General features: G+C 37.7%; 1 long non-coding RNA gene across 3 annotated transcripts in view; it reads right to left on the reverse strand.

Moving 5' to 3' along the window:
• LOC109074049 overlaps positions 1–23,204 on the reverse strand; it is a 48,242-nt gene that overhangs the window by 19,821 nt on the left and 5,217 nt on the right. For 2 of the 3 annotated variants that reach the window (XR_006160087.1, XR_006160085.1), the window contains one exon: positions 5,331–5,420. This is a non-coding gene — a long non-coding RNA (uncharacterized LOC109074049). Of the gene's footprint in view, positions 1–5,330; positions 5,421–20,502; positions 22,144–23,204 lie in introns of those variants that run through there. The other variant, XR_006160086.1, reaches the window with a different exon arrangement.

Consider the following 23,204-nt stretch of genomic DNA (forward strand, 5'->3'; position numbering starts at 1 on the left):
ACACACACACACACTCCTCCCATCTGTACCCTTATTGTCTAAGAGCAGCCATTCCCCTGATTTTCATGTGTTTTATCAGTAAAACTACAAAGGCTATAGAGGCAGCGATACAAGTAAGGGGGAAATAAATAAATTAACATTAATAATAAGAACAACAACAACAATAATAGTTTTAGTATAATCAATTAATATTGATTAATTTATATCAATTTCAATAAATGGTATAATAAAATATTTATTATTATTATTAAAGTCAATTTTGGTATGAAATAAAATGTTATGAATTTGTAATGTCATAAAACAATAATTCCTTTATATATATATATATATATATATATATATATATATATATATATATATATATATATATATATATATATATATATATATATATATATATATATATATATATATATATATATATACATCTATATATTGAAACTGCATTCATACCAGTTAAATGGCATTACAAAAAGGTGTGTAGGTCCCACCTTATCGTCGTCCCGGTGCAAATTTGCATTGAAGTCACCCTCCCGTTTACCATCATATATCTCTCTCACGCCGCTACTCGATGCACAAGTGATATGCAAAGTGCCATCATGAATATGTGCAATTAGGCAGGGCTGGTGAGATTTTTCAGACTTATGGGACGTGACATTTGTAGGGCAGAAGCACAGATCAGCATAAGCAAGAGTGACAAATGCCTAATCCCTTCCTCCACATTTCAACATTTTTTCAGGTCTATCAGAATACGTTCTTGCATACACACACCTACGCCGCATATTCGCGCATTTGAATTCCCCGATCAGCACGCCTTGGCAACGGTCATATGGTATCATGGATACAAACAACATCAACACAGTAAGAACAAGAGGAGAAATGGATCATGAAGATTTGTCAGAGTGCTTATGCTCTGTACATCAAGGCTGCTCTGTATGGACATCACACTATTTTAAAATGGTTTGTGTGACGGAGTGAGTCTCAAGGATAATCAGTTTGTGAGTTATTGAGAGGGAAAACATATACTATGCATATACAGTTATATTCACCCATCACACAGAAAAAAAAGCAAAATGACAAGACAAAAAATCAAACACTAATAACCATTTTTGGAGCCTTTTACCTAAAACCATGTTTATCCAGTGAAAATGGATTGTGTGTTCACTATACTTTTGCTTGTTAAATAACTGGCAATCCTTGCTATTCATCAAACACCTACTTCAGTTGAATATAAAGACTACACTCAGGCATTTTACATGAAAACGTGAAAACATAAATTTTCTATTTTATTACTCAAAGTAAGCAATATAATATTTTCAGGAAATTACTCTTCGCTGCAGTGCACTTCAATAAATACACATTAAGAAATGGTGACATATATATATATATATATATATATATATATATAGGGTATATATATAGGTAATATATATATATATATATATATATATATATATATATATATATATATAGCCTAGTCACACACACACTTATTTAGGTGTGGGAGTTTAATTTTGCTGAGAGATGTCTGTGAATCCTATAATACGGTTCAGGTCTGAATCTTCTTGGAAAATCATCAACCCATAATCCTTCACATGTGCCGTATTCAGATGAGGTGCTGGAACTCCCACTAACACAGTGTAGCAGCGACGGCTAATTTAGATGCACACACACACACACACACACACACACACACACACACACACACACACAGAAATTGTTCGCTCATTCAATATGCAGGCATACCCCCCACCCCCACACACACATACTGTATATAGTAACAAAATTTGAGCGTAACACACACACACCTGCATGTAATGTGGCACATTGCATGAGCTCCTCCTTGCAAACCTCTTCTCCCACAAGCTACCACACACACATCATGGCGAGGTGTTGCTCACACCACCCAGGAAATTAACTTGACATTTTATGCCGACCACAGAGAAAAAAAAATATGGAAGGAAAAAAAAAACAAAAAAAAAGAAAGCGTACCAAAGGCACAGATAACATAAACCCTTTCCCGAGCCTCGCCATCATATTCGCCAGGATTTTCACCGATCTGCAATGCAGACGGCACGGGGTGGCTACAGAAAATGAGCTTTTGCGTCCTCACTCGCCTTCCTCCGGAGACGATGGCTGTTTCTCTCTCTCACTCTTTTTCTCCCTCAACAAATGCTTCCTGTCTATTTTCATATCCAATTCAGTTGGTCCCATTGGCGCGGTTCTGCCTGATGTGAGGTTAACAAAATAAAATAAATAGAAACGGGACAATCTCACCTCAGTCTAAGCTCCCAATTAAAATGATACAGCCACCCATGTCAGAGAACGATAGCGTATTGAAATGGGGAAGGAGAGTTGCTTTGTGGCTGCTTGGATTTATTTTTTCATATATGCGTGTGCATGATGGACGGAGCCATATTGTCATTGCGACTCTTCCTGCACACACACACACACACACACACACACTTATTTTTCCATTTCTCAGACACAACCTAGGACAATATATCTTTGCTAAAGCACTGTTATAGTGCAAAATAACAAAATACTGCAAATGCATTTTGAGTATGTTAAAAAACAAATCAGTGCCTATTTGCATCCTCGCACATGAGATACACATGAACATGTGTTTGTAAGAGGGGCAAAGGTCTAAAGCCATTGGGCCAGTGCTAGTTGTCATAACCTTAAAGAAAAGATTCGAACACACCCGTGCATAAAGAGTCGAAATTAATGTATCTCAGGATGCTGAGTGCATGACACACACACAGCCGCACATACACATACACACACATGTGCTCGTCTGACTTGGTGCATCTCTCTGTGGCTGGGTCCTGCTCTATTAGACATGCAGGAATGTTAACATCATTATGCATTATTCTGAGTGTCTGTCTGTGCTTTCACACCCCCTCCTCTCTCTCTTTCCATTCGCCATATTGTGTCTGAGGAGAGGCCCAGACGTGTGTGTGTGTGTGTGCCACAGACTAACACAGTATTGTGTCTCCTGTCTGGGGATGGGCATTATTTTAACGGCCTTTCATGTGCCGGTGCAAATCACTGATCTTTTTGGAAATGGAAGAAGTGGCAAACACATGCATATGGACAATCACACACGTTTAGAAAATATATTAATGCTCTACACGCCTTACAAATTATGCCCAGGCTAGGTTGTCATACGTCTGAAGAAAAGCACACACAAAAGTGTGCATGCGACCTAAAAGAAAGAAAGAAAGAAAGAAAGAAAGAAAAAAAAAAAAAGACATATATTGAATTACATAATTTTTAGTGATATATTTTCTAATGGTGCTCAGTGGCTAAACTAATATTACAGTTACGCGAGTGTTTACCAACTATGCAGCTTCAAACAAAATGCAATCAGCTGTGACTATCATCAAGTCCCATTTTCAGACTATTAACGGGGAGGGGCTTTTATATTTGCAATATTTCTCTGTGGGAATAATGAAAAGCCAACGAGACACTTATAAAATGTCATAAATTCTGATTAAGCTGAAGCACTGACCTCATTTTATCTTTTTAACCCAAAATTTTATTAGGCTGAAAAAAAATCTGCTTGAAATTCACTACCTAGATTCATCAGGGGAAAAATGATTTATTAATAATTTATTTAAAGAAATCTCTATACCTGTGTTTTTAGCCTAACAATAAATTTTCTTGGGTTATGTTATTTCACACCTCTAAGTATTACACTAACAATTCTTATTTCATTGATGTATTTTATATTTAAATATATCAGTCTGAAAATGCAACAGTGATGTTATATAATTACTTCTAAAGCATTGTGGTGAACAAAAGAACTATAATAGATAAAGGAGGCAGCAATGAGCAAAACTTATAGCCAAGAACAACTCTCCTGTGATACAGCTGATCCTTATTTGAGATAAAACCCTTGAGATAAAAAAATCTCTTGTGAGTGTGGGTGCGATAGAGTACATGTAGATTGTATAATAAGAGATCAGATGGTTTATGCAAAGGATTTAAATTAATATGCATGACTTTTTGATGTATTTAAACTTAAACCTGGCAAGAATTTTTAAAACAATGTGCCCTGAGAATACACACACACACACACACACACACACACACACACACACATATATATGTGTGTGTAAACATTCAGTGTATTTGCAGTGAACCTCCACTACAGCCTCTTCTCTGCTTCCCTTGTCAACTCCTCCCCCTTGCTGCTTGAAATCTGCATACATTTGCATGGCATTACCATGCACATATTCTTTGTTCTGAGAGGGAAAGGATGATGCAGTTTACAACCACATTGCATGTCGCTGTTATGCGCTCCACTTGAAGATGTTCGGATATTTAATGACTGCAAAAATGCTTCATCATCTGCAGTCATGAATGGCTAACTACCTTTTTGCAAATGAGACAAAAATAGAATGGTTATATATGAGACTGAGTGCTGTTAGTTGTGGGAGCTGGGGATTGTTCAATGAATCAAATTACTTCTCAAATTAAAAAATATTTCTATTATTAATAAAACCTAAACTATTCAATGACATGCATGAACTTATATTTTCGGCATACTATATCTTGTTCTGTTATATTGAAATGCTCTTGAATAGCGTCCAATACAGATTTAATTTTACAACACTATATGCATTCAAACTTGTCACATAAAACAGTAATACAGGACGTTTGATACACAGCAGAAGCATGGGCTGGCATGCTGTAAAGTGACATCTATCGTCCTCGTGGGCTCTTCCCTTTGTGCTGCGGCCAACTGTAATCATGCAAACGCAGGCACCAGACTTCATTAGCTCCTCAGGGCCAACGCTAATCACACCACAGCAAGGCACAAGAAAGAAGGGGCAACAGAGTATGCATAAAACAGCCGGGCATCGCCTGTGTGCTGCTGATATACAGGTATGGTGTACTGATAGCATGCACGCTAGCACTAACTGCTCTTTTTTTCTAGCATTTTTTTTCTTTTCTTATATTTCCAAACTTTGCTAGTCAGCTGTCCAGGTATGCAGATTCAGAATTTATTAAGTAAAATTTAAATATGTACTGTCTGGGTGTGAATACATATTATAATGTAATGAAAAAGAATGCAAAGAACTTAAAAAGGAATGGATAGAACTTGAAAAGTGCATCTGAAAAATAGACACTAAAGTACCCAAATACAGTTTATGTGCTTATGAAGCACTGTCTGATTTAAAACTGTCCGAAATGATGAGAATCAAAGCAAACATGCTTTGTTGCAACAATAAATTTGTCAGCTAAAATAACAGTGATTACAAATATATCTATGGACTATAATTTGGGTTGATTTTTAAATTTGGATTAATCTGAGAACTCACTTCATGTTGGTTAATCATTTGATAAAATTGATGCCAGTTTCCTCCTGCTCAATTCCAGTGGGTAAGTGATGGTCACATTTTCCTTCAGCCCTGCAACAAAGAAAAAAAAAAGGAAATCTTGACTAAGCGCTAAACATGCTTAAACTATTTTACACTCTGATTCAAGCGAATATCCACCTGTGTTTACAGCATAAATGAAATAAAAATGTGGCATAAATGATTTATACTTTCATGATTTGGCATTTGGTTTACGTGTGTTGTGCAAACACACTTAAAATTTTTACATGCAAACTGTCTGTCTGTGAATTTTAATGTAAATATATATATATATTATATATATATATATATATATATATATATATATATATATATATAATATATATATATATATATATATATATATATATATATATAATCCAAAACATTATACAACTGAACAACATGCTGTAAAGTGTGTGTGTGTGTGTTTATGAGTGTGCGTGAATCTCAGAGCAGTACTGTCATGTTGCTGTGTCTATTGCATATGTAAATATGTGCTCATTTAAATGATAGTGAAGGATAGAGTTTAAACCAGTTTGAAATCGAGTCTACTGCCCTTCATCTTTGTAGGATATGATTTCTGAATTTCCAGAAAGACACTCTGCCCATGAGCTGCTGCAGCTGGTGTAACCAGCATTGCATTTACCTGGAGGGGGTTCATCACTGGTGACTTTTCAGATGAAATGACTTTTTGTGTTTCAAACCATCCCTGTGTATGGGAGAATACTGGCAGAGGCTGCATGACTGTCACCTCAAAGTATGTCTCTGGCCAACAGAGCCCAAGATCTCTGCAGCTATTCATTCCCTAGAGTCTCTCTCTCTCTTTCTCTCTCTCTCAAACACACACACATACACTTGCATGTGTGGTTTACGGGGACTCTCCATAGGCGTAATGGTTTTTATATTGTACAGACTGTATTTTCTATTGCCCTACACCTAAACCTACCCCTTACAGAGAACTACTGGCAATTTTTGAATTTCATAAAACACTGTTTTGTATGCTATTTAAGCCTTTTGTTTTACGGGGACACAGGAAGTGTCCTCATAAACCATGTTTACGTTGTAGTACCCATGCCATTATACACTTCTGTGTCCTCATAAACCATATATAAATATACCAATACACAAACACACATACACTGTACTGCTCTGCTCTGCTCTACTGTCGCACTGATCCCAACATTATAATTATCTTTCTACATATTTAGGCATACAAACACATGTTGTGTGTAAATAGCTCTGTAGTTTGCAGATGTTGACAGCTTAACATGAAGTTTTGGATGGTTTTTTGATTTGTGCAGCAAAAATGTAAACATGCAACCATCAAATTGTATTATGAAATATGTAATTTTTTGTGCATATTCCTTAGCAATAAGGCAGACTCTGAACCATATAGTATCAAAAAAACATTTTTTTTTTTTTTGTAAACCTTTGCAGTGTGTTATCTACAGAAACTTTCAAAGAGCGGTGTAGGGCCATGTCCATATAAAGGTAGTCCTTTCCTGACACATGTCAGAGGCAGAGTGACAGCTGTCAGCTTTTATTAAGCCTCTGTGTCCGTATGGCTTGAGCTTTTGACTTAGTCGCTGCTGCTATACAATGCATCCTGCAATGCATTTTTTTTTTTCACATGGGCTAATAATATTTTATTACATTTACCTACAAGTAACGTAGATGTTTTTGAGACTTTTAAATCCCCTCTCACTTCATAACCCCTTATATTAACAAAAAAAAAAATTAAAAAAAAAAATATTCCAACCATCTCATGTCATAAACCATTAAAAGACTAAAATTGTTTGGCCATTATTTTTCAGTCAATCTTGACAGCTTTTGTGCTGAATTCACATGTAAAAAAGGCTTGAATGTATTTAAAAACTTAAACCCTGGCAAGAATTTTTTAAAACAATGGTGCCCCGAGAATACACAGAGACACACACACATACACACCACACATATTATATATGGGTGTGGTCAACATTCATGTATTTTGCAGTGAAACCTCCATACAGCCTCTTCTCTGCTTCCCCTGTCAACGGCCTCCCCCCCTTGCTGCTTGAATCGTGCATAATACATTTGCAGGGCATTAACCATGCAACATATTCTTTGGTCTGAGAGGGAAAGGATGATGCCGTTTACAACCACATTGCATGTCGCTGTATATGCGCTCCACTTGAAGATGTTTCGGGATATTTAATGACTGCAAAATGCCTTCATCATCTGCAGTCATGAATGGCTAACTAGCTTTTTTTTTTGCAAATGAGACAAAAATAGAATGGTTATATATGAGACTGAGTGCTGTAAGTTGTGGGAGCTGGGGGATTGTTCAATGAATCAAATTACTTCTCAAATTAAAAAATATTTCTATTATTACTAAAACCTAAACTATTCAATGACATGCATGAACCTTATATTTTCGGCATACTATATCTTGTTCTGTTATATTGAAATGCTCTTGAATAGCGTCCCAATACCAGATTTTAATTTTACAACACTATATGCACTTCAAACTTGTCACAGAAAACAGTAATACAGGACGTTTGATACACAGCATAAGCATGGGCTGGCATGCTTGTAAGAAGTGACATCTATCGTCCTCGTGGGCTCTTCCCCTTTGTGCTGGCGGCCAACTGTAATCATGCAAACGCAGGCACCAGACTTCATTAGCTCCTCAGGGCCAACGCTAATCACACCACAGACAAGGCACAAGAAAGAAGGGGCAACCCGAGTATGCATAAAACAGCCGGGCATCGCCCTGTGTGCTGCTGATATACAGGTATGGTGTACTGATAGCATGCACGCTAGCACTAACTGCTCTTTTTTTCTAGCATTTTTGTTTCTTTTCTTATATTTTGCAACACTTTGCTAGTCAGCTGTCCCAGGTATGCAGATTCAGAATTTATTAAGTAAAATTTAAATATGTACTGTCTGGGTGTGAATACATATTATAATGTATTGAAAAAGAATGGAAAAAACTTAAAAGGAATGGATAGAACTTGAAAAGTTATCTGAAAAATAGACACTAAAGTACCCAAATAACAGTTTTATGTGCTTATGAAGCACTGTCGATTTAAAACTGTCCGAAATCATGAGAATCAAAGCAAACATGCTTTGTTGCAACATAAAATGTTGTCAGCTAAATAACAGTGATTACGAAATATATTTATGGACTATAATTTGGGGTTGATTTTTAAATTTGGATTATCTGAGAACTCACTTCATGTTGGTTAATCATTTGATAAACTGATGCCAGGTTCCTCCTCCTGCTCAATTCCCAGTGGGTAAAGTGATGGTCACATTTTCCTTCAGCCCTGCAACAAAGAAAAAAAAAGGAAATCTTGACTAATCGCTAAACAATGCTAAAACTATTTTACACTCTGATTCAAGCGAATATCCACCTGTGTTTAACGCCTAAATGAAAATAAAAATGTGGCAATAAATGATTTATACTTTCATGATTTTGGCATCTGGTTTACGTGTGTTGTGCAAACACACACTTAAAATTTTTACATGCAAACTGTCCTGTCTGTGAATTTTAATGTAAAAAATATATATAGATATATATATATATATATATATATATAACATATATATCTATATATATATTATATAATATTATATATATAAAATCCGAAAACATTATACCACTGAACAACATGCTGTAACGTTTGTTGTGTGTGTGTGTGTGTGTTGTGTGTGTGTGTTTATGAGTGTGCGTGAATCTCAGAGCAGTACCGTCATGTTGCTGTGTCCTATTGCATATGTAAATATGTGCTCATTTAACTGATAGTGAAGGATAGAGTTTAAAACCACTTTTTTGAAATCGAGTCCCTACTGCCCTTCAATCGTTGTAGGGATATGATTTCTGAATTTCCAGAAAGACACTCTGCCCATGAGTTGCTGGAAGCTGGTGTAACCAGCATTGCATTTACCTGGAGGGGGTTCATCACTGGTGACTTTTTCAGATGAATAAATGACTTTTTTGTGTTTTCTTCAAACCATCCCTGTGTATGGGAGAATACTGGCAGAGGCTGCATGACTGTCACCCTCAAGTATGTCTCTGGCCAACAGACGCCCAAGATCTCTGCTAGCTATTCATTCCCTAGAGTCTCTCTCTCTCTTTTTCTCTCTCTCTCAAACACACACACACACCCCACTTGCATGTGTGTTTTACGGGGACTCTCCATAGGCGTAATGGTTTTTATATTGTCAAACTGTATTTTTACTATTGCCCTACACCAACCCTACACCTAACCTACCCTTTACAGAAACTACTGGCAATTTTTTTAATTTCATTCAACCACACTGTTTTTGTATGCTTTTTAAGCCTTTTGTTTTACCCGGGGACACAGTAAATTGTCCTCATAAACCATGTTTACGTTATAGTACCCATGGCATTATAACACTTCTGTGTCCTCATAAACCCTATATATAAATATACCACACACACACACACACACACACACACACATACACTGTACTGCTCTGCTTCTATACTGTCGCACTGATCCAAACATTATATTAATCTTTCTACATATTTAGGCATATATACAAACACATGTTGTGTGTAAATAGCTCTGTAGTTTTGCAGATGTTGACAGCTTAACAGTAAGTTTTGGATGGTTTTTTTGATTTGTGCAGCAAGAAGTAAACAGCAACCATCAAATTGTATTATGAACTATGTAATTTTTGTGCATATTCCTTAGCATAAGGGAATTGTTTTTCAGTATACCTACAGCACAATAGGCAGACTCTGAACCATATAGTATAAAAAAATTTTTTTTTTTTTTTGTAAACCTTTGCAGTGTGTTATCTACAGAAACTCTCAAAGAGCGGTGAGGGCCATGTCCAGACATACAAAGCTAAGAGTCTCCATGCGCATGTACCTCCTACAGCACCGTCCATGCGCATGTACCGCCTGCAGTATGGTGAAACCAAGGTCCATTTTTGCTCTTGATGTTGGCAGTGTTTGAGTCGTCCCCATCCCCCACCCCCTCTCTCCACACGTCTGCACTCACTGGATCCCTCTGCCAACACCTCAGTCCTGACAATCAGCGGCTACTGGACTATATATGAAGGCCGACTGCTCTAGCATGGAGCCAGGTATGATTCCCCAGCTGACAGTCTGCATCACATCTGATGGCTGAGAAGCACACACACACACACTTATAGCCATATACTGTACCTCACGGATCATGACCAACCACAAACAAAAACACTTAGGAACGATCATGCATACAAGCGTTCACAAATGCAGCTCACACCTTCTTACACACATACAACCACACTGGTGATTGGTTAAAATACACCTATGGGGAATAACTCGGGATATTTTTGTGATTGCACAGTGACAATCTAGTTGGAACGTGTTGTGAGAAAATGCGCTACATGATTAAAACTCTGCTACACTGTACAAAAACACACTGATTGTGGATGAAATTGTAGCTGCTGTCTTTATCCTTTTCATTTGTTTTGCGTAACACAAGTTTCATTCAGTAAATCCTACTCACCACACTCTGCACTCCCACAAAGCTTATGTAGAGTGTGACGAAATAAGAGGGCAGTGTCTCGAGGAAATCCAAAAACAACTGGTCACAGGAGAGACATCTGAAATACATTTTAATACCAGGTGGAAACAGTATGTCTCTTGGCTCACCACTTGTGAGAGGATCACTGAAAAGGCATCTTAATACCAGGTGGAAACAGGGCCTTCTATATTTCAACTGAACAAAAAAAACATCAGTCCAGCTGTGGATAATGCTTTGTGTAGCCATGTGGCACAAAACAACTGTGACTATGTGAATGATTGTTGCCTATTGTTTATATTGCTGTCCTTTTCATCTACGCCACCAACCTTTATGCTTTCTTATCTCATTTCTCAGCACGGTTAGTGCAGGAGATACTCTTGTTTCCTCCCATTAGCCACTGACAGGCTGAGTCTAATACATGCAGGAATTTAATTACATTCGGTCGGCTCTCATAACAGCGGTCTGGTTGAGGTGGAGGTAGGTTGCACGCATCAGGTATAAGTGTGTGTGTGGGTGCAAGAAGGAGGGAGTTTTGCTGACACCTCTGTTGCCCACTTTCACGCTAATTAACACTTCTCAGATATACTGGGTGAGGGTAGTCTACATGACAGGCTCAAGAGGACATTTGCACAGACCTTTTGTCTCTGAACAATCTGTGCAGATAAAGGTGCATGCAAAACTTGCAACAAACGTGTGTGCGGGAGTATAATATATACACATGCACAAATACCTAACTGACAGGAACTAATGCACACACATGAAATGGATCTCCACCAATGCCACCTCATTATCCCATCCCTGCTGGTCGCCATCTGCAGAAAGTCATGCAGTAACTCTGTCCGAACCAGGATAACACAGGACATTCATGCAACTGTCCGTTCTCCATGAGAATGCCTCAATGCCACTCTGAACTGTAATATCATGTCTTTTTGATGCTTTCCTCCACACTGAATTCAAATGAAGCCCATCACTCTATGACAGTCGCTGTCAGTCCTGCTGATGGATGCATGTAGCACATTTCAACATGAGAATGTATAAAACTAATGCTTTGCTTGGCCTTCTTTTATAAGCACTTATTTTACCCTGGCGGATGGTTGATCACCATAAATCAGAAGCTCCAAGTAAACCTATATACACCTTTAATTGCAGTTTTAGTACATATTTGCAAGTGTAACATGCATGCGCCATTATGCGAGGCTTCTATGCAAGTGTTCTATATGTTTTTGTGCATCTGTATGGGGGAGATATACAAGGAGGTAAGCATTAAGAGTCATTTCTAGCACTCCTGCCTCGGCAGTGCCAAGAGGACGCGCAGAGATGAAAGGTAATGCAAATGGAAGTGTCATACAGCGAGTTCCATTCCAGACAGCCACCTTTGAAATAATTAAGACAGTGGAATGGAGTGGAGCCTGAGTGAGGAATAGCAATTCCTCTGAGTGACTCCTTCTTCTAAAGACAGCGAGCAATAAGGCACACCACTGCTGTGCAAATGTTATGACAGCATTTCCATTTAAATGTTTGTAAAATTTGCCAAAGGGTATTTTAATGTTAATTTGATGATTATTTTATATTAATAATGACTTTTTACAATTATCGAGATGGTTATTAAATGTAATCACATTCAACACAATCTTATTGAAACATGTCAAAACGCGTTAAATGTACAAGAATCTGGCCTTCTTTTAAGCTTTAGCCAAGGGCCACAATTCAGCGTAGAGCAAATAAATAATTATTCAAGCAGAATTTTTTAATCGCACACAGCTACAGATGAATACAAAGTGGGTGAAATGCAGAGGATTCCATGCTGTGTTGGAATATGACACATGTGTTGTGCCGGATAAGTACAAGGCTTGCTACAAGCAATTCGCATATGTAGCTGACAATAGTGGGGCGGGTTTATGCATGCTAATGGGTTTCTAGAAATGCACATTGCCAGCGACGCCAGCTAATTTCATAATTGGCGAGCGTAGTTATGCGAATGCGGTGGTGCCTTATTGGAACATACGAGGTGGGCTTGTAATCAACAGCGTGCCAGCGGACATTTTAGGTCTATCCTTTTTGCATGCTCACCACTGCTAAATTCTTTAAGATGGTGGCACCTTGAAGGAAATGCTACTGCGCTGACGGAGCCCAGCCCACCTCCTCCCTACCCAGAGTCTGCAATGCGATTCTAGGAAGATTGTAGGGCACCCTTCACCTACCCCACCTGCATGATAAATTTTTAATTCCCACGTCACTAATAAGGATATTAAGCAGAGAGTCTAGAGCTTCCGCATATATGCATGAGTCCGCATGCATTAAATTTGCACAGAATCGAGCGATTCAAATGTGAGTATGCTAATGTACAGCACTTCACTGTGCAACATTACTGCCATGTATGACAAATGCTGCCTTTGGATAGTAACCCATGCTTTTCGAGACACAAATAAGAATCTCTCCTCAGATTTTCTAATAAATGAGGTGGCACAATTACACTGATTTCACCTGAACTGATTATTACGGTCAAAGTGCTAATGGTTTTACAGAAAACAAACTCACTATATAGCGATATTTAAACTGCATTATTCACTCCTGAAAGATTTCTGGTAACATATTTCATAATAGGTTCCTTCAAACAGATCCTTAAAATGCAAAAATGTACTGTAAAGTAAAAATGATTGAATGACTGATAGAATGTAGGGTTTAAATTATACTTTTTTTGTAAATAATATTGTCAAGCTTCTCATTGGCATGACATGCATCATTTGGCTCTTTCATCTGATTTGAGTTTTGAGGGGTATTTGAGACACAGTTTTTGACTTATTTATAGCCCTGAGAATTTGCATAATCTAAATTCAGCAGACAACAGACATGCTCAGTCAAACTGCTGTAGTTAACGCCACTAATGCATACCGTGTCACAGCACTGTTATTGCTCAGATTGCTTCTGGCTCAGAGTAAAAATAATATTATTCAATCGTGTACCATTTTATAACTGTCATTATCTTGCAATTACCAATTACACTCATTGCAACAAGACATACTACATGATATATAATTCATAATGATAGATATTTGACAAAATCAACAGTAGCATTACACAATAGATTAAATCAACAATTCAGTCACTTAAAAGAATACTCTGAGTTTGAAGTTCAAGTCAAGATTGAACAACTAAATGCAAGATTGAATTGTGGCATTTTAACCATTACAATTTGTGAGAATTTACTATGTTACAAAGGGTTAAATATCATTTTTGCAATCACTGTACTGCTTCTAAATCTTGACACTGAGGTTAATTTGCTCCATGAATCATGCTGCGGGGTTGTTCTATTTGAACTTGCATTTTGGCACTAGACCTGTCTGCTTCTCTGAGGTGTCAAAGAACTGTGCATTGACTCTGATAAATCAAGATTTAAGTGTGAGTTACCAGATTGTTGCTGAAACACTGATATACTTAATTGCACACCCAAACCATGACACATCTGGATGCAAACATTTACACACACATTCGAGAGGCTTCTTAATACCATCACAGATTCACACACACAAGCACATACAAGCATAGAGAATCTTCCTCTTACTAATACACACAAACACACACATATATGGAACCTGTTCTGCTTTTGCACATTGCCATCATGCGCATGTGAGATCACCCCTTGTTGCCACAGCGACTCCAACCAGCGGGGACAACACTGTACATGTGACCTGGTCGAGAAGGGGCTGGTCTACAGGATGCTCTGTGCCAACATGCATCTGCTTGTTTAACATCTCAGCACATTTTATGCCACTTTATTCCATTAGTTTGTAGGAAGTAAACTTACACATGCACATAAGGTTATTGAATCTAGAAATGCTTCATAAGAAATCAGTGGGAGATAAACGAAAAAGAGAAAAGCTACTGCACTTATCCCATAACAACACTGTAAAAAGTATCAATATGCTGCAAATGATTTACTAAATGTCACTTTATGTACCAAACAAAAATTTAATTTGTAGGACATACAACCTGAAAGTAAACCTGAATGTTGTCTTAAAATTGTGTGACTTCTCTTATCTGCGCCCAGGGACTAAAAGCTTAACCGTAAGCTTTCTCATCATAAAATGAGATATATAAATACATAGAAAACTGGATAAACAGATCTAACACGTACAGAAGACTGCCTATTTGAATTCAGTGATGGAACCACTAACTAAAAAAACTTTTAAAACTCTCTGTAACCTCATGTTATTAAAAAAATCAAATCCAATTTTTTCTTACCAATTTGTCCCACTGTCTTTGCATATGACTAGTTATGCTATTTACATATGCATCTACAATTATTTTCTCTCCAAATGTGTTTTCATCAAAGTGAAGAAAGAGCACAGCTCATGTTAACAATTAACTAAGCATAGAACTGAGGACACTCAGGAAGTTAAAAACTAAACTGTCTAAGCATCCAATGATTAAATATATTTAAATTAGAGAAAAGGAAACTATATTCAAGAAAATAAACAGAAATGAGAAACAATGTCAATTCCCCAAATGCTAACCATTCGATGCGAGGAGCACAGTATTAAAGACAGCTGTGCAGAAGCGCTGTGAAGGGTTTGTGGCTGAGAACAGGCGGAGGATGTGGAGTAGCCAAAAATATGAAGATTGCTTGCCCAATGAATACAGATAAGCTGCCATGGTCGCCATGGTTATAGTATTCAGCCAATTACAAGACAGCAATATGTCTGAACTGTCTAAGACACACACAATAGCAAACGGCTCATTCATAGAGCTGCAGGCAGCCAGCCTACTACATAAAAATTAATATTCAAAAGGAACCTTGTAGTTCACCTCAATCTAGGTCCTAAATCATGTAAACATGCTGAATATTTAGTTGAAGCTCAGAGTGAGTACACTTATGTGTCTTTGCTCATTTCTATAAAAACCTCGAAAACAGAGATTATATTTTAAAGTCAAGATATCATTTAGCAGGTGTAAATCCTCACACACACAAAAATAATAATAACTAAAATATCAAATATGTAATTTATATGTTAAAGTTAAAGCACTGGCTTATAGTATGCAGCGCTGTCTTCTCTATAGTATCACTGATATTCTTGAAAAAACATGACCCATTTTTATCACTCAAAGCATGTGGTATCTCAGTAATGACAGACATGATCTCAAAATTGATTTGCAAACATTCAACATCACATTAAACCTTTCAACAGAACACGTTAAATTGCATTGCGGACATTTTGAATAGATTGACTGTCAAGTCCTGGTGCATAGCAAGCGCTGGATATGTACAACTAGAGGACATGTGAAATTGAAAGGAATTATGAAGGAATTATGAATAAATAATAATAATCTAAAATAAAATAAATAAAAAAACAGGAGAAAATGTCAAATTAATTTAGCATGACACATAAGTAAAAAGCATGTTTTTGTCTTTTCACAGTGGATTCTGGTAATTGCCTGACACTATCATGTTCTCTCTTATAATTATTATTATTAATATTATTATTGGCAACACATAAGGCCCTGCTATTACAGGTATTCACAGACAAGAGCCGGGGATGAAAACTACTCTAGTTTGTCAGGCATTTAAACAAAGCTTTTTTTTTTTTCTTCTTCTTCTTCAATACATCATAATTTTGAAAAATAAAACTACAAATACAATTACCAAAACACTAACAGTAAAATATTTTAATACATTTATTTGTTTTATAATGCTGTTGGCTAGATATTAAAATAATTCGTTTTAAAATCTGTTTAAAGCTATGGGATATTTCTTATGCTAACATTTTGAATGAAATTACCATTGCACTAAGTATTAAATTTCTTGATAATGTTACTGAAACGATGCTTTGTGGTTGAAGACAGAATGTTTTAAGGCTTACTGATTTAATCAGTGTTAAGACTATAAAAAAGTCTTCGACTAACTTGCCTTATAGGCCTCTAAAATATATTAGAAAAAAAAACTACACGCTGAATAAATTCACAATAGCGTAGACCTATGCCTATTAAAAGTCTACTGCAAAGAATAAATACGGTATAATGAGAGGGCGTTAAGCCATTTAAGCCAGACGAAAAAAAAAAAAAAATCTCACACTTGTCAAGTTCAAATGCAAGCGCTTTGAGGACAATAGTGGTGATGTCATGTTTCAACGCGGTCTAATGCAGAGCTCCAGCAAATCTATGCTTCAAAACTTCAAGCTCAATACGCCACTTCTTTTACATAAACACGCCTTGTTATTCCCACACTTACAAACAATTCACCTCAGCAGCAGTAGTGTATATAGCTATCATGCCTGTGAGATATTCACAGCCGTTAGGCTACTGTTCCTGCTTTGGGGCCCATCGTCTGCTGATGCTGGGAACGGTCGCCACTTTCTAAAGGGATGCAGATGAGTCGGGTGCACTTGACATCTTTTCATGACCCATGTCGCCCCCAGCCCCCCCAGCCCGCCGGCGCTGTCTGTCATATTCTGGATAGGGCCGTGGCATTGCCACTTGCCCTCGAGCGTGGGAATGGGAGCGTCCACTCGTTCACATCTACTGCGCTCCGTTTAACGGAATCAATTAAGGAGGACCGACCCCCTCGCTCCCCATGTGCCCACCCCTTTTCATTTTTGTCAGCTCTCTCTATATGTCCTAATTATTTCTGTTTGGGATGCCAGCGCCGTTTCCTGGCCAAAGGCGACCGAGCTGAATAAATAGTGAGCACGTGGGTTCCTCTCTCTTCACGTGTCAGTTTTCAGTAAATTGGTGAGATCACACAAACTCGAGTCTATTCATTTATTCTGTTGCGTAAAACAATACTTACTCGAGGAAAAAGGAAGCTGACTTTTTTTGTTTGTTTGTTTGTTTGCTTGCGTTAACGTTTACATTTTTTTTGCACACTAGCGTTAAGTAGAAAATGCATAGGGTACTTTTCAAAGCAGCATAACACCAAATGAAACCTAAACTAATGATAATAATAATAAATAAATATAATAATAATAAAACCTAAATTCTTGTCTGACGTTGTGTGCTAACAGCTCTCCAGAGGTACTGGTATATAATATAATACAATTTATTTTTGTATCTTCGTGTCATTAGGCATTCAGAGTTTTCGATGAGCCGGGAGGCAGTTTTTACTTTCGGTTATCTAGCTTTATGAAGTGCAACATACTCATACAGCTAGATAACCAAAGATAACAACTCGCTTCCAATTCCACGACAGTAGCCTAATCCCCGGATCCCTCAGTGTCTTGTGTAAGATTAAATCCAAGTGAAGAACTTGCTAAAACAAGATAACATAGACACGGGACTTCACAATTGTCATTTGTAGTTCTTAAAAGTAGGTATGCTCGCAACAAAAATAAATGACAGTTTCTTCACAGGGTAATGAGAATCAAAACGGAAGCTATAATCCATTTGACATCGGAGCAGTTAATGTTAAAACAATATGAGAGTTGGAGTAAGGGAGCCTGTCGAATAAGAAGCAGTCATCCTCGCATAGGCCATCATTTGCATTGCAAATTACCTCCCAATCTCACAAAAGGCTCCTTTGGCTCTATTAAATCGTGGCAGCAGCGATAGATATCCCACGGAACCAGCAGCGAGATTATACAAAGGAAAAATCCGATTCCAGAGGAAAAAAGTGCACACGGAAATAACATCGCGTTTGTTTCGGCACTGAATGGAGAGATCTCTCTTTTATTTTTGGCCGAGGGGTGGCAGGTTGTCCGTGCACGGAGGAGATCGGCAATGCCACAGATCCCTGAGAGCTGCTATGAGAGAGACGAGAGGAGGATTGTGTTGCTGCTGCCAGCGGTCTGAGAGAGGGAACAGGGCCACATCTCGAGGAGTGGGGGGGTGGAGGGGGTAAGCGGGGGGACGGGCTTCCAATACCAAAATATGGACCAGCTAGAGAAGGTCAAAGGTCTCGGACCACGGGAGTGCAAGGTGATGATGATGATGATGATGATGATGATGATGATGTCATTAGAAATCTCCAGAGTGCGTTTGCATCCCTCGTGCAGGCTGAAGAGGCGATCCTTTTTGCTGTTCGCATAACGTAGCCTATTTTCAACGACAAGAATACTTGATGGAAATATTTGAGAGGCAATGCCAATCACCCTCGCTCACGAGGATTTTAAATTTCAGTGCGTCTGAATACATGGAAAATGTTCGCCGGCGACAAGACTCTTGCGATCGTTCCCTGCATTGACAGTCAACACGCAAAGGTATGTATAGCAGCTGCTCTCCAGACAGAGTAAGGTGGTTTCCATTGCTAGCATATGTTGATGCTCTCATATTCTGACCACTGATATCAGAATCTTATTTTTAAATTGATTACATACTCATGCCTACTTTCTGTGCGGTGAGAACTGTAATTGAGTGCAGTACGTGGATAACAAACCTATCAATCAAAAGTGATGCTGTCTTTACAGCATTTGTGTGGGTTTCAGAATGTGTGACTCAAAGCACAACTCTCTCTCTCTCTCTCTCTCTCTGCCTGTGTGTGTGTGTGTGTGTGATCGTTGTTAAGTTGAAAAACATATTCAATAAAATGATCTAAATCACTGATCTTATACAATGTGTCTTCAATTCATTTCCACACATTCTCATTAACTGAATAGATTATCTGAAACACATCACAATGGATGTCAGCACACAAGGCGTTCTGTAGGCCTGTACAGTAACTACATGAACAAATAACTGAACTCTTGCCTTACAGGTCTCTAATTCTGGCCACATCCAAGGTCGAAAGACAGCCATCATTTGTATTTCATCTGATATGATGTTCAATTCTGACTAAATTGGTTTAGGTGAATCATCTTTCACTCATTGGCCCAGTGGCCCTTGCTGCAAAAGTTCATTTCTATTAAGACAATAAATAGCTTTAAGTTGGAAAACTTATCCCTCCTTCAGACCCTCTAGAGCATAGCCAAACACAAACAACAAACACAGAGCACTGCTAAAATCTATAAGAGTGAATAAAACATTTGACTCACATGCTCAAATAAAGCTAGTCTAAGCATTATCACATATTGTGTATAAAGACAAAAATCTAGCCTACATTATGTAAAAGTTGCTTGTCTTTCCTGAAACACCACCTCCACCAAAAAACAGTGTTTCTTTTGTCTAGAATCATAAAGAGGTTTGATCAACATTACAGTGTTTAAATTAGAAGCAATGCATCTCATATAAATTTGTGTGATAGAAGATAAATGGTGTGGCTGATGTATGACCTGCAGTCTAAGCAGCACAATATCAAGAGCTAACAGGTTTTCTGTTCCAAACGCTAAATTTAATTCTCTTGCGCAAAATGACAAGTAGTGAGACTTTGTCACCTGCTACTTGCAGCATCACTGCACGAGACTTTGGCCTTGAGACAAGTGTTTGTGTTAGATCATTTCAAAGTATGTTAACATCTATGACGTTATAATATCTAAAAAAAAATAAACTCAAATACATAATTTTTCGTCATGTGAAATTTCTTTCGTCAAAGTATGCAACACAAAAAAAAACAAAAAAATAAATAAAGAACACAAAAAGAAAGAAAGAAAGAAAGAAAGAAAGAAAGAAAGAAAGAAAGAAAGAAAGAAAGAAAGAAAGAACGAAAGAAAGAAAGAAAGAGAATTGTTTCCAGATGTACTCACTTGAGCAAAGGTTTTTTTTTTTGTTGTTTTTTTTTATTATTATGCCGAAGTCGACGTGACCAGATGCAACTCCTGCTGTTGGTAAGAAACCGGCGTGCACAGAGCGCTTTCGATTTAAAATTGCCGCTAATACTCAGTTCATTACGCGTGTCTCAGCGGCTCTGATTCTCACAAGAGCACAGTCCAAGCGCACGAGAACGACAGCTACCGTATAAGCGAGAGCCAGTGAGAGGGGGGGAGAGAGAGAGAGGAGGGGTTGAGAAGTTTCCCATAACCTATTTGTCTGCAGCACCAAATAGAAAAGTGCACTGTTGAGCAGAGAAGGTCGGCATGTTTTCCCCCCCTTTCTTTCCTTTTCTTTCTTTCTTTTTTTTTCATGAAGGGTGTTCGGGAGGGGGCAGTCCTCTCTGTGAAAGAAAGGACGTGCTCTGAAATTCAAACAAGTTCGCCAGGTCTTTTGTTGGACTTGAACTGAGGAGGCATTGTTCCTCTATTGGCGTGGACTAGCCCCAAGTTCCCAGACCAGGTTACGGACTGACTGCGGTAATGAATTTGCTCCGAGCGCTTCTGCCCAACACGTTTTGACTGACGGAACGCAATGGTCATCTGACACTGAGAGGACATCATTAGTTCGGAGAAAACTTGCACAGTTATACATAATAGCAAGAAAGAAAGAAATAAATTAAATTTACAATTTAAACCCACTATAACCCCACGTGCGAGTGCGCGTGCAGGCACAGAATAGAGCCTTATATAACATTGCCATGAGTGTATAGGCCTATAGGCTACATGTAATAATATTTGCAGTGTGCGAATTATATAGGCTATACAGTAGGTTCTCTTTTTGCGCTTCTAGTTACAATTGCAACTGTCTAAACTAGTTTTTTAAATAATACATCATACTTTTGAAATGCGAATTCATAATGAAGTCAGAAATAATAATATTATATTTTGTCAGTGTCCTATCCAATGATGATCCTAACAAAAAGTGCTGCATACCGTTGCTATAGTTACCTCAGCTGGTGACTGAGATTGCTGTTCGCCAGCATTATATTTAAATACGCGCACTGATTTACTTCTACTCAAATCTGAAATACGTATAGCCTATAACAAAGAATATGCACCCATGACCTTTTGTTTTGACCTTCAATGATGGGGGCTTCAAACCTTAATTTAATTCAAACCTTAATTAAAGGGGGTCATCCCCCCCCCACCCCCCAAAAAAAAGAAAGAAAAAAAAACCTCAGCAATTCACACCATGCATAGGCTATTTCTGCATTGTTGTTTTTTTATTATTATTAATAATTATTATTATTTAGTGAACAGGATCAGATTTTGAACACAGCGTTTCCTAATTTGCGATTCTGAACGCTTCCAAATAATGTTGCCTAATTCTTATTCTTCACAGTTCTCAATTATCGCTAGCACTTGAGTTTGACTAAAACGAATTCACGTTTAGATTTTACAATGAGGTCACGTCCAATGACGTAGCAAGCCTATCGGCTACGTGCAGCCATATTTAAATACATCAGGGAAATTAGCGCATCAAATATGCAAATCCCCCAACATAGCCTTTCTTTCAGCGGTCGGAGTAATTTCCCCTCATCGGCTTCGAGGTGGTTCGTTTCTTTTTCAGAAGAATATATAATTTGCCTGATATCTATTCTCTCTTTCCACTTACAAAACGAATCTAAGGTAGAACCTTTCTTGGCCGTGAATACCGGACCATATGCAGCAAAGAAGCGGAGACTCTATGCCAGGGAAGTCGCCCATCATGCATAATGAGACGCCTGCTCCGCCATTCTTACATCTTCACCGCAGTTGGTCCTTGCGTGTATTATTTTAATATTGATGCATATTTAAAAGGTATATTTGAATTTCCTTTGCATTCACGGTGGCTGTGTTGTTTTGATTCCATTTTATTTCATTCGCATTTGGCAGAATGATTTGGCTCTTCGCGATGCTGATTTATATTATAGGAGGTTACAGCATTGTGTCCATTATTGCATAATTTCATCCATTTAAAGAAGGTTAAACAATACGTAACGTTTTTTTTTTCTTTCTCATTTCTTCTTTAGGATCCGTCAATAGATATAAATATTATAAAATACCACTGTAAATATTCAAAAGCATTATAAGCGAACAAAGACATCTGAGCGGCTCAAACAAAAAGGCACAAAGAGCATTGTGTTATATTAGCATATCATTAATCTGAAGCATATCTCTTTCTGAAACAGTCGGTCAAAAGATTCTAAACTGTAGTTAGCTACTAGACAAAGGAAATATTTGCATACAATTTGAAGTCGTCTATGCAAAATTGCTATGCACTTAACAGTATTAGCACATTATTTTTAGAGAACAAACTGTTTTTATGAATATTTTGTTACTACATAGTAATTCAAAAATGAGCATCATGTCTTTAGTTCTCTTTAGCTGCCTTAACCCACATGGACAATTAGTCTGCTAGTAGTTAAAAAAATGAAAAGCTGAAATCATGAGGCAAATATTAGAAAATGCATTGACAAACGACATCTATTGCTTTGAACCTGTCATTCACACAAACATCGTCGTCAAAACTTACCGCTAAAGTCATCATTAGGCCTAATATCCACTTCCTATTAATATAATTGCGTTCACTTTCGAGTCAAGACTCTTTTCCAGAACTTTTTGCGGAATCTTAGGCATGTCTTCTTCATAGTTCC

Source organism: Cyprinus carpio, chromosome A5 (assembly GCF_018340385.1).
Source record: "Cyprinus carpio isolate SPL01 chromosome A5, ASM1834038v1, whole genome shotgun sequence".
Taxonomy (NCBI): domain Eukaryota; kingdom Metazoa; phylum Chordata; class Actinopteri; order Cypriniformes; family Cyprinidae; genus Cyprinus; species Cyprinus carpio.